General features: G+C 44.4%; 2 pseudogenes; one reads left to right on the forward strand and one right to left on the reverse strand.

Annotated features, from left to right (window-relative positions):
• Positions 1 to 575: 575 nt before the first annotated feature.
• LOC123398642 lies at positions 576 to 1,016 on the reverse strand (annotated as a pseudogene).
• An 837-nt stretch (positions 1,017 to 1,853) lies between these two features.
• LOC123409822 lies at positions 1,854 to 3,330 on the forward strand (annotated as a pseudogene).
• Positions 3,331 to 13,550: the final 10,220 nt, after the last annotated feature.

A 13,550-nucleotide genomic window follows, 5' to 3' on the forward strand; every position in this document is an offset into this window, starting at 1 on the left:
TTGAGAAAGTTCATCGATTTTGAAAGAAAGTTCATCAACTTTGAAAAATATTCATCGGTTGAAAAAGTTCAGAAAAAATGATAAAAAGTTCATCGACTTTGAAAGAAATTTCACGAACTTTGAAAAATATTCGTCGATTGAAAAGCTCAAAAAAATGATAAAAAAGTACATCAATTTGAAAAAGAAATCATGAAATCCCAAAAGGAAAGAAAAGGGACAAATAAAGATGAAAAGAATGAAAAAAGAAAGAAGTATATATTTCACCCTCAAATCCACCTCACTCGACAAAAAAACACCTAGAAGTCAATTTTGGTCTAACTTAGACCCTCAAATGTGTAATACCAGATAAATCACCCTCCTTAGGTGGTTTTGTAGCTGACATGTCACATTTCGAAGGCCGCGCTTGGTTCATCGTATTTGCACTGAATCCGGGTGTAAAATATACAACCTATTTCGTTTTTTGATTGTGTGTTTGGATCGTCGTATTATTTTTACACCCGATTTCCATCCACCCATTTTCTGCTGGTTTTCGCCCCGTTTACATCTGTAAAACTTACGGACCAACAGAAGCCACACTAATAAAACGATGCCCCGCAGAGGGAGCCGAGGAAGTTGGCGAGCGCGGAGGCGTCCTCCCCGCGGTCGTCGCTGCCGCGCGACATGACGTGGAGCAGCGTGAGGAAGCCCCCCGGTTGGCGATGTGGGTGAGCGCCCACATCATGGCGTGCTTGGCCCCGGAGCTCTGGTCCACCACCACCATCACCTGCTTCCACCCGGCCGCCGCGGCATCCTCCGACGCTGCAGAACCTGCCGCTGCCCCCACGCCGGTGGCCTCTCGGCCGCGCCTTCTTCCTCGACCACCTCCTCGACCCCCGCCTGCCGGTGGCACTGCTGCCGCCTCCACACTCCCACTCCTCCAGCTGGCGCGGGGCCGGCGCCGGCGTCGGCGCGCTGCCGTCGTCGTTGGAGCTCAGCTGGCGCATGAAGTAGTCGTTGCTGCCCCCGATGCTCCCCATGTATCTCCTTCCCGCCTTGCAGCGCGCGGCGGTCGGCTCGGTGCGGTTGCACGGCGCGGTGCCCTCTTCGACGGTGCTGCGTGTGCTTGGCCTGCTTGGTCGCCCTTTTCGGCGGCGGCTTGGGCAGGTTTCGCGGTGGGCATGTAGGGGCAGAAGGGCTGGAGGTAGGCGACGAAGCGCGAGTGGAGGCGGCGCTGGAACCCATACATGGAATTTTACAAGCTGAAAATATTGTCGGTTGTATTTACTAAACACCGGTAATATACAGTTGTAATTATTTATATCAAGCGCAGCCTAAGCGGTATTGTGTCCAGTAAATGTTGATTAGTGAAAATACGCGCATCAGGCAGCTCACCCGGTACACACGCAATGACTCTGCGCCTGCATGATCTCCTCTCCTCCTAGGGAAGGTTGGGGTCCATTGAGTACATCTCCGATCCACTTCATTAGTTTAAATAAATTGATCAACTCGTAGTCAACAATCAAAACCGCCTGAAATCTAACATGTGAACATTAAAACCGCTCTAGGGGGTGATATACCCGGTTTTACAGATTTGAGGGTAAAAATCGTACCAAAATTGGTTTTGGCGGGTTATTTTCCATTAACCTACATTTGAGGATGAAAAATAGACTTTTTTTAAAGAAAAATAAATAATCTCTCTCTGATAATAAAGCAGCTACTGCATCTGTCGTACGTAGTCGTCACTTTTACGCAGAAGTCCCTCCGCTTCTGAGTATTTAACCCGCAGTCCTTTTTTAAGTGAATGCTTTGAGAAAACGATTCGTTTTTATACAAAACCCCCTGAATTTTTGCCTATTCAACCGGTACATGTGAAAAAAATGTGTAGCGTAGCGAGCATCTCCGCAGATCGGGATCAGGCGGCGATGGACTTCTCCGACGACGTCAAGCAGGCGATCCCGCGTCCCGTCCTGGTCTTTGGCGGTGTCGGCGGCGCTCGGCCATGCCCGCTGCTCAGGGGCTGGCGGGAGTTCAGGCGGAGCGGCGCGCCCGTCAGGTTCCTCTGTTTCGAGGGCGAGGGCGTTCCTGGAAGGGAGGGTGGTCGCTGAGGCCGCGTATGGCGGAAGGGAGTTCTTGTTCGACTTCGTGCGAATGGTGCGGATCGACGCTCGCACCGCCGAGGAGGTGGCCATGGGCTAGATTGCCGACCGCGGGGCGTGCTTCTTCCCTGTGCTGGACAGCGACAGGAAGAGGAAGAGGGGCGAGGATGAGTTGAAGGACGGCGCGTCGTCCGGGGTGGAGGAGAGGTCCGACGAGAGCAGCGACACGGTGGAGTCCGGCCGGGTCAGCAAGGCGGCACGTGGAGCTTGGGGCAGGACGGTGAGGCTGGAGGAGACAGACAAGTTCTACCAAGTTGTCAAGAAGCTGTTCCTCAGCGGGATAGCCCCCCGGATGGGCGGCGGCGTTGCGATCACGACGATTCACAAGGTCGCGCAGGGTTCCCCGTCCAGGGCGTCCAGATGCAGGGACAGCTCCTAGCCGCTGCGCGCGGCGCCGACGGGGGCAATGCCAAGTTCGTGTGGTACGGCGCTCCGTCGGCGGACGTGGCCGCGGTCGTGGGGCACGGGTTCGGAAGGACCAACAGCCGGGTACTTGGCCATCGCGCGCATGGCGACGGCGTACACCTCTCGTCGCCTCAGTATCCTTATGCCAGGTCAGTTCGGAGTTCTGAATTTGTGGTTTTGAATCTTGATGATCGATGGCAAGCATGAACATAGGCATATAGCTTAAGCATAATTTTTCCGCATCTCTCGACAGTTTTTTGTGTTCATACCTACACTTTCTAGCCACCCGCACGATCCTGCCTTCCCCGATCCCATCTCCACCTCTGCGCACCGCCACCTCGTGGCACGCCTCGCTCCGGCCTCACTGCACGCAGCCGTCGCGTACCGCCACCTCCAACCCTCCTCCCATCTTCAGCACCATCAGATCTGGAGTACAGTCGGTCGACCACGACGCCGATGAAGCACATAGGAGCAACTCGGCCTTACCTGGCAGGATGGACGCGACGGTGGTGGTGGCAAGGAGGTAGAGGCATTCGTCGTCGACGGGGCAGGTGGTGGGCTGGTCGCAGTGGCTGGTGGCAGGGCGACCTGCACTTGGAGGAGGAGAATTGCACAAGGTGGATTGCAGGAAATCTTTTTGAATGAATTTGTTCATGATTTGCATGGTTATTCTTCACAATGGGTACATGGCTATTCTTGGATTTGAGCCTTAGACATGCAGCAATCAGATCTAATAGCATTGTTTTGTTCACTATTTAAACCAAAATCATTCGTCAACTTTGATCTGAAATCTTATCCCAATACTTTTGATATTGTACTTCGATTTTGACAACAAAAAGTGTTTCAACGTGGAAAATCAAGGAAGAATATATCCATGTTTACTTATTAGTTTGTTTTCTGGTAATGATATGGGATTTAGAAACTGGAAAATTATTTTAAACCAAAATTATTCGAAAAAATTGTATTATATGGCTGTTTGACTGATTGTAATGTTGTTTTAGTGGTAGTTTTTTCCAACTGTCTAAGCGTATATATATTTTTTGTACACCCGGTGCAACGCACGGGCCTTTTGCTAGTTGTAAAAAAGGGCCAGCCCGCTAATTCAAAATACGATTAAAACGAGAGCTATAGAGAAATCACAAATGTAGGATTTCTTAGCGATGTTTTGTTCATCTTCCAAGTCAATGGTTTATTTATTTATCGTGCTGCTAGCAATTCAAGGTATTTCATCGTAAAATTTATACACATACAAATTACATCCTTGTATAGACGTCCATTTTTTAGCATTTTCTTAAACTAAAAAAACTAATTTTCTTCTATTACCAAATTAAGTTCTTCATGTGGCTCGGTCTTCAAAATGCACAACTTGTATTTTTCTAGTATTGGTAGTGATGGTGGTAATGAATACATTGACGGCCAAATATTATGTTGGGCATCTTCAATCCTATCCCCTAAAACAGACATGGTATCCGACTGCAAACCCGTCTGTTGTCAACGTAGTAAAAAAAACAGGATACCACAAACTTACCGTAAATGGGCCCACCCAAATGCCACGACATAAAATCAGAAGAAATTGATCACCATGAAAAATACTACAACATCCAAAATGACTTAATTCTCGGTCTTGTTGCACGTGGCAGCACACGGATATTTCTCAACACTTACCGCCGGTAAAATATATACTAGTTGAACAAGGCTACCGTGACGTCACGGGCGAGTGCTTGTGTCCCAAGCACCGGCGCACGTAGGTATACGTGCCACACATGTAGGCAAATCCAACGACCGTGTACATACAGTTGTTCCTTTATTGTTGTGTATGTACCATCCAATTTAGTGCAAAAGAAGAATTAAAAAGTGCCAAAGACAAATAAATGTGAAAATAGGGGGCAACAAAATAGCCCCATCCAATTTAGTGCAAAACCCTAAACCTAAAAAATGCTAAAAAAAAGCAGCGGAGAAATAGCCTCGGTTCGTAATACGAACCAGGACAAATACCCCTCTGATGACCCACAAGTATAGGGGATCAATCGTAGTCCTTTCGATAAGTAAGAGTGTCGAACCCAACGAGGAGCAGAAGGCTCTGATAGATGGATTTCAGCAAGGTAATAACTGCAAGCACTGAAAGTAGCGGTAACAAGTGATTGTGTAGCGAGGTGAAACGTAGCAAGCAAAAAGTAACAAGTAACAAATACTAGCAACCGTGCAGCAAGTGGCCCAATCCCTTTTGTCGCAAGGGACAAGCCTGAACAAAGTCTTATAGGAGGAAAAACGCTCCCGAGGACACACGAGAATTTCTGTCATGCTAGTTTCATCATGTTCATATGATTCGCGTTCGTTACTTTGATAGTTTGGTATGTGGGTGGACCGGCGCTTGGGTACTGCCCTTACTTGGACAAGCATCCCACTTATGATCAACCTCTCTCGCAAGCATCCGCAACTACAAAAGAAGAATTAAGACAAAGTCTAACCATAGCATTAAACTAGTGGATCCAAATCAGCCCCTCACGAAGCAGCGCATAAACTGGGGTTTAAGCTTCTGTCACTCCAGCAACCCATCATCTACTTACTACTTCCCAATGCATTCCTCTAGGCCAAAATATGGTGAAGTGTTATGTAGTCGACGTTCACATAACACCACTAGAGGAAAAACAACATACATCATATCAAAATACCGAACGAATATCAAATTCACATGACTATTATCAGCACGACTTATCCCATGTCCTCAGAAACAAAAGTAACTACTCACAAGACATAATCATAATCATGACCAGAGGTGTAATGAATAGCATCAAGGATCTGAGCATAAACTCTTCCACCAAAGAATCCAACAAGCATCAACTACAAAGAGTAATCAACACTACTAGCAACCTTACAAGTACCAATCGGAGTTGCGAGACGGAGATTGGTTACAAGAGATGAACTAGGGATTGGAGAGGAGATGGTGCTGATGAAGAAGTTGATTAAGATGCCTCCCCTCCGACGAGAGGAGTGTTGGTGATGACGATGGCGACGATTCCCCCCTCCGGGAGGGAAATTTCCCCGGCAGAATCGTCCTGCCGGAGCTCTAGATTGGATCTGCTCAAGTTCCGCCTCGTGGCGGCGGCGAAACCACGAAAAAGCTCCCGTTTGATTTTTTCCAGGTCAGGACGCATCATATAGCAAAAGAGGGGGGCTAGTGGGCCTTCAGGCAGCCCACAAGCTTGCCCACCGCCACCAGGGGGTGGTGGCGGAGTGGGGGCTTGTGGGGCCCTCGTGGCCCCCCTCCGGTAGTTCTTTCGCCCAGTATTTTTAATATATTCCAGAAAAAATCCACGTAAATTTTCAGGGCATTTGGAGATGTGTAGAATAGTGGACTAGGATTTGCTCCTTTTCTAGTCCAGAATTCCAGCTGCCTGAATTCTCCCTCTTCAAATAATCCTTCCAAAATAAGAGATAAAAGGCATAAATATGGTACCACAAGTAATACAACAGCCTAAAAAGCAATAAATATCGACATGAAAGCATGATGCAAAATGGACGTATCAACTCCCCCAAGCTTAGACCTCGCTTGTCCTCAAGCGAAAACCAAGTTCCATAAACATGTCCACATGTTTGGGGACGAAGGTGTCGATAAAACATAATACGGACATGAGGGCATCATGATCACTCATAGAACAACAATATATCATAAAGATTCTTATGGGAAAGTAACAATTTCTTCACAAAGCAAAGCATGAAGCAAAAACCTTACCGAGAAGTAACCAACAATAGTCCATAGTCATTGAAGCAATTGCAATTTATCACAACATCAGAAAGAGTCAAATAAGACCTTGTAAGGCAAACCCACATACTCAATCATCTCTTTTGTTTTCCACAATTGTTATAACTCACTGGTACTCATGGTGTCAAAGTTTCAGTTGGACACAAAGGAAGATAGGGGCTTATAGTTTTGCCTCCCAACGGTTTACCTCAAGGGTAAAGTCAACAACAATAAAGCATGAGTACCCAACCCCAAGTTGATATATGAATATAGATCTTCCCTAAACATGTGACGGTAGGCAAGACAAAGGCAAAAAGGAAATTGGTGATGATCACCATGACTCTTACAAGGGTAAAAAGTAAAGGTACAAGATAGGCCCTTCGCAAAGGGAAGCAGAGGTTGTCATGCGCTTTTGAGGTTTGAATGTGTGTCCTATTAGTGCGTAGGAACGTCACTTTATATCGCCTCCTGTGGTAAAGAACTTTATTATGCAGTATGTCGCTTTTATGTCTTCCTCACCACAGGTTCGTACAAAGCTTATTTTCCACACACTAATAGATCATACATATTAGAGAGCAATTTTTATTGCTTGCACCGATGACAACTTACTGGAAGGATCTTATTCAATCCATAGGTAGGTATGGTGGACTCTCATGGCAAAACTAGTTGGAGGTTTATGGATGCACAAGTAGTATCTCTACTTGGTGCGGGAGTTTTGGCTAATATGAGGTGGAAGCAATCGTCACATGCTAAGGGATCTCTAATCATATAACATTTTTTGGAACTAAGCAAACACAATTCATTATGTTGTCTTCCTTGTCCAACATCTACTCCTAGGCATGTAATAGTTTGGTGAGTGCTCACAATTGTAAAAAAGTGTCTAAGATGATATATTTATATGTGAACCTCTCTTTCCTTATTACTTCTTATTAATTGCAACAATGACTAATGTCTATGTTGATTTATTCTCAACAAGTTTCAATTATTATACGTGTCCCAAGTGAAGTTATCACTTTCCATAAGATCGTCTCCTGATCTTTCATGCTATCGTTCTTTTCATACTATTGATCATGGCACAAAGCAAAGCCCTTGACTAAGACACTCTTTATTATATAGCTCGTAAGCTTGAATACATCAGGGGAGAGACAAAAGCAAAAGACTCAAACTAAAAACTAAAGACTTATTCCTCTAAAAGAAGAAATAAAAATTGAAAAGTAAAGAACTAAAACAAAGGCAAAATCAAAAGATATAAAGGTGATACGATACCACGGCAACTTCCCCAAGCTTGGCAGAAGCCAAGGGGATTGCCCATACCAATGCTTAGTTGTCTTCCTTTGGTGGTGATGGTGGTGTTGTTGGAGTATTCTGATCCTCCGTCTTCCAAGGCATAGGTGCTCCATCATGGCAGGATGAATGAGTCGCCGGAATCCTCAAATCTGCAGCCAACCTTATTGATTTAAATCTGTACTCATACTCACAGTTTTGGTTCTGCAGGTCATAGATCTGGCCCTGAAGTTGGTCAACCCTATCGTAAAGTCTGGAGAGGTGTTTCCCAATATCAATGGCATCCATCTTGTGATTGCTAGTGAACTCCGTGATCATCGTATGGTTGGCGTTGAGTCCACGCTCAACCATCCCTTGGCACTTGAAGACTTGTTGCTTCATTCCTTCGAGCCTCGTCTCCACGCTTCCGGTCTTCTTAGGCCCCTCAACATCACGGATGTGCAACATCCCCTCGCTCATCTTGATAGATTGAGGGTGTTTCAGCACTTCCGTGAGGTAGGGATTGATGACCTTCTCGAAGATCTTGTCCTTAGGAGCGTTTCGGGAAGTCATGATGATCTAGATCTGCGGCAGAAACAAGCTCCAAACGAAAACAGAGGAAGACTACGTGATACAGAGATCAAAACCTTCGGGCGACTATATATTGATTTTTTCTGGGCTAGAAGGAGTCCTCCGCAAGAAAACGGAGTCCGTGAGGCACACGAGGTGCCCACAAGCTTGCCCACCGCCACCAGGGGGTGGTGGCGGAGTGGGCCCTTGTGGCTGCCTCGTTCGCTCTCCGGACTGCTTTTATTTTTCTAATTTTCCAAAAATTCCAAAACTGAGGAAATTTCATACTGGAAAAGTATCAGAGCCCAATTTCTTGTCGAAACAGATACATCTTCGTTTTCAAGGTCTAAAACAGGCTGATAAACATCCCTTATGTACTCCTCTGGAGTTATGACATTGATGATATTGGTCTCAACATTTATGGGAGTACCAAAGATGTAATGCTTGATTCTTTGCCCATTTACCACTCTAGGAAAATTTCCTTCCGTGTTATTGATTTTGATGGTACCAGAACGATATACTTCCTCGACAACATAGGGACCTTCCCATTTAGAGAGAAGCTTGCCTGCAAAGAATCTCAAACGAGAATTGTATAGCAAGACATAATCACCTACATTGAACTCTCGTTTCTGTATCCATTTGTCGTGCCATCTCTTAACCTTTGCCTTGAACAACCTGGCATTCTCATATGCCTGGGCTCTCCATTCATCTAACGAGCTAATATCAAACAACCGCTTCTCACCGGCAAGTTTGAAATCAAAGTTGAGCTCTTTGATTGCCCAATAAGCTTTGTTTCCAGCTCAAGAGGTAAATGAAAGGCCTTACCGTAAACCATTTTATACGGTGACATGCCCATGGGATTCTCATAAGCAGTCCTATAAGCCCATAGTGCATCGTCAAGTTTGCTTGACCAGTTCTTTCGAGATCTATTGACGGTCTTTTGTAGGATCAACTTGATCTCCCTATTACTCAACTCAACTTGACCACTGGACTGAGGATGATAAGGACATGCAACTCTATGGTTGACATCATACTTAGCTAGCATCTTGCAAAAAACACCATGAATGAAGTGTGAACCGCCATCAGTCATCAAGTATCTAGGGACTCCAAATCTTGGGAATATGACTTCTTTAAGCATCTTAATAGAGGTGTGGTGATCAGCATTTTTAGTGGGGATAGCTTCTACCCACTTAGTAACGTAATCCACAGCAACTAAGATGTGAGTGTACCCATTGGAACTCGGGAAGGGTCCCATATAATCAAAGCCCCAGACATCAAATGGTTCAATGACAAGTGAATAGTTCATAGGCATCTCTTGACGCTTACTGATGTTCCCTATCCTTTGGCATTCGTCACAAGACAAGACAAACTTACGAGCATCCTTGAAGAGAGTGGGCCAATAGAAACCTGATTGCAATACCTTATGGGCAGTTCTATCTCCACCATGGTGTCCTCCGTAGGCTTCGAAATGACACTTCTGCAAGATCTGTCCCTGTTCATGTTCAGGCACACAACGTCTAATAACACCATCTACTCCTTCCTTATAAAGGTGAGGATCATCCCAAAAGTAGTGTCTCAAATCAAAGAAGAATTTCTTCTTTTGTTTATAGGTGAAACTGGGTGGTATGTATTTGGCTACCGTATAGTTTGCATAATCGGCATACGACGGTGCACTAAGTGAAGTGCGGATGACATTTAATTGCTCATCAGGAAAGTTGTCATCAATAGGTAGTGGGTCATCAAGGACATTCTCTAGCCTAGACAAGTTATCTGCTACAGGATTGTCAGCACCCTTTCAGTCAACGACGTGCAAATCAAATTCCTGTAGCAGGAGAACCCATCTGATCAGCCTAGGCTTAGCGTCCTTCTTCTCCATGAGGTACTTAATAGCAGCATGATTAGAGTGAATAGTGACTTTGGAGTCAACTATGTAAGATCTGAACTTTTCACATGCAAACACGACTGCTAAAAATTCCTTCTCCGTAGTGGCATAGTTTCTTTGGGCACTCTCTAGAGTTTTACTAGCGTAGTGAATGACATTCAACTTCTTGTCAACTCTTTGTCCTAGAACAACACCAACAGCATAATCACTAGCGTCACACATGATTTCAAAGGGCAAGTTCCAGTCAGGTGGTTGAACAATAGGTGCGGTTATCAAAGCCTTCTTAAGTATTTCGAAAGCTTCCTCACAATCCTCATCAAAAACAAAAGGAACATCCTTCTGCAAGAGGTTGGTAAGAGGCCTAGAAATCTTAGAGAAGTCTTTAATAAACCTTCTATAGAAACCAACATGACCTAGGAAACTTTGTATACCTCTGATATCTGTGGGGCACGACATTTTCTCAATTGCATCAACCTTAGCCTTATCAACTTCAATGCCTCTTTCAGAGATTTTGTGTCCTAAGACGATACCTTCATTAACCACAAAGTGGCACTTCTCCCAATTCAAGACGAAGTTGGTTTCTTCGCATCTCTGTAAGACTCGATCAAGGTTGCTGAGGCAATCATCAAAGGAAGACCCGTAAACAGAGAAGTCATCCATGAAAACCTCGACAATCTTTTCACAAAAGTCAGAGAATATAGCCATCATACATCTTTGAAAGGTGACAGGTGCATTACATAAGCCAAAAGGCATACGTCTATAGGCAAAGGTATCGAAAGGGCATGTGAAAGTGGTTTTCTCTTGATCAGATTGTGCAATAGGTATTTGCGAGAAACGTGAATAACCGTCTAGAAAGCAGAAGTGTGTGTGCTTTGATAGCCTTTCTAGCATTTGGTCGATGAACGACAAAGGATAATGATCTTTCCTGGTTGCCTTGTTCAGTTTCCGGAAGTCTATCACCATTCTATAGTCGGTAATAATCCTTTGTGGGATTAGTTCATCCTTATCATTAGGAGCGACGGTGATACCTCCCTTCTTGGGTACGCAATGTACTGGAATTACCCAATCACTATGAACAACAGGATAAATGATTCCTGCTTCCAGAAGCTTTAATATTTCTTTTCTAACGACCTCTTTCATCTTAGGATTTAATCTCATTTGATGATCTGCAGCTGGTTTAAAGTCAGGATCGGTTTTAATCTTGTGCTGACATAGAGTAGGACTAATACCCTTAAGATCATCAAGAGTATATCCAATAGCAGCGCGGTGCTTCCTCAGAGTTTTTAGTAACTTCTTCTCTTCGCGCTCTGAGAGGAGAGCACTAATAATGACAGTATATATCTCCTTCTCATCAAGATAGGCATACTTAAGAGTATCAAGCAACTGTTTAAGCTCGAACATAGGATCACCCTTTGGTGGGGGAGGATCCCCAAGCAGTTCAACAGGCAGATTATTCTTGAGAATAGGATGTTGTTCTAAGACAATTCTATCTATCTCATCTCTCTCCTCCATATGCATATCATTTTCATGCTCAATGAGATATTGTTATAAAGGATCCATCGGAGGTACGACAATAGAGGCAAGAGCAATGATTTCATCTCTACCAGACGACTCTCTTTCATGGGTTTGTCTTCCAAACTTGGAGAAGTTAAATTCATGAGACACACCCTCGAAACTTACTATGACAGTCTGCTTAATGCAATCAATGTGAGCATTGACAGTGTTGAGAAAGGGTCTACCGAATATGATGGGACAAAAGCCATCTTGTGCAGTACCAAGGACGAGGAAATCAGTAGGATACTTCGTCTTACCACACATGACTTCTACGTCTCTCACAATTGCCAGAGGGAAAATAGTGTCTCTATTAGCTAGCGTGATAGTGACATCAATGGGTTCTATCTCAGCAGGTGCAATCTCATCTTTGATTTCATCATAGAGAGAATGGGGTATTGCACTAACACTAGCTCCCATATCACATAAACCATGGTAACAGTGATCTCCTATCTTAACAAAAACAACGGGCAGGCCAACTACAGGTTCGTGCTTGTCTTTCGCGTGAGGTTTAGCAATTCTAGCGGAGTCCTCACAGAATTTAATAACATGCCCGTCTATGTCTTCGGCTAAGAGATCTTTGATAATAGCAACACTAGGTTCAACTCTAATCTCCTCTTTGGGAAGTTCAACATTAGCAGCAAAAGATTCACATAGAAAAGCTACTATCTCAGAGTCAAGTCCATACTTAGCGCTAAAATCTCTAGAAGTGTTTGTCTCAACAAAAGATTTAACGCAGTCAAACTGGAAATTCATACCTGAGTCCTTACCTTCCTCCAGCTCCCAGTCTTTAGAGTTGCGTTTGATTCTCTCCAATAAATTCCACTTGTGATCAATATCCTTCTTCATAAAAGAACCGGCACAAGAAGTGTCAAGCATGGTACGATCTTCATGAGAAAGCCGAGCATAAAAGTTTTGAGTGATGATTTCTCTCGAGAGCTCGTGATTGGGGCATGAATATAGCATTGATTTAAGCCTCCCCCAAGCTTGAGCTATGCTTTCTCTGTCACGAGGCCAAAAGTTATAAATAAAGTTCCGATCATGATGTACTAAATGCATAGGATAGAACTTTTGATGAAATTCCAATTTCAACCGATTGTAGCCCCATGATCCAGCATCATCACATAGCCTATACCATGTCAACGCCTTATCCTTCAAAGATAAAGGAAAGACTTTCTTCTTTACCTCATCCTCGGGCAAACCTGCAAGCTTAAATAAACCACAAACTTCATCTACATAGATTAGATGAAAGTCTGGATGTGAAGATCCATCTCCTGTAAAAGGATTAGCCAGCAGTTTCGCAAGCATACCCAAAGGAATTTCATAAAAGATATTTTCAGTAGGTACCTCAGGTCGAGGAGAAACTCCTCGTGCTTCCGTTCGTGGTGAAGATACCCCGAACAAACTCCTCAAAGGAAGAGTTTCCATAGTGACAACTTACAATAAATTTCAGCACAGTATAAAAATGTTTCCTTACCAATTTCCACTTACCAAAGGCACTTCACTCCCCGGCAACGGCGCCAGAAAAGAGTCTTGATGACCCACAAGTATAGGGGATCAATCATAGTCCTTTCAATAAGTAAGAGTGTCGAACCCAACGAGGAGCAGAAGGCTCTGATAGATGGATTTAAGCAAGGTAATAACTGCAAGCACTGAAAGTAGCGGTAACAAGTGATTGTGTAGCGAGGTGAAACGTAGCAAGCAAAGAGTAACAAGTAACAAGTAGTAGCAACGGTGCAGCAAGTGGCCCAATCCCTTTTGTAGCAAGGGACAAGCCTGAACAAAGTCTTATAGGAGGAATATGCTCCCGAGGACACACGGGAATTTCTGTCATGCTAGTTTCATCATGTTCATATGATTCGCGTTCGTTACTTTGATAGTTTGATATGTGGGTGGACCGACGCTTGGATACTGCCCTTACTTGGACAAGCATCCCACTTATGATTAACCTCTCTCGCAAGCATCCGCAACTACAAAACAAGAATTAAGACAAAGTCTAACC

Source organism: Hordeum vulgare, chromosome 1H, assembly GCF_904849725.1.
Source record: "Hordeum vulgare subsp. vulgare chromosome 1H, MorexV3_pseudomolecules_assembly, whole genome shotgun sequence".
Classification (NCBI taxonomy): domain Eukaryota; kingdom Viridiplantae; phylum Streptophyta; class Magnoliopsida; order Poales; family Poaceae; genus Hordeum; species Hordeum vulgare.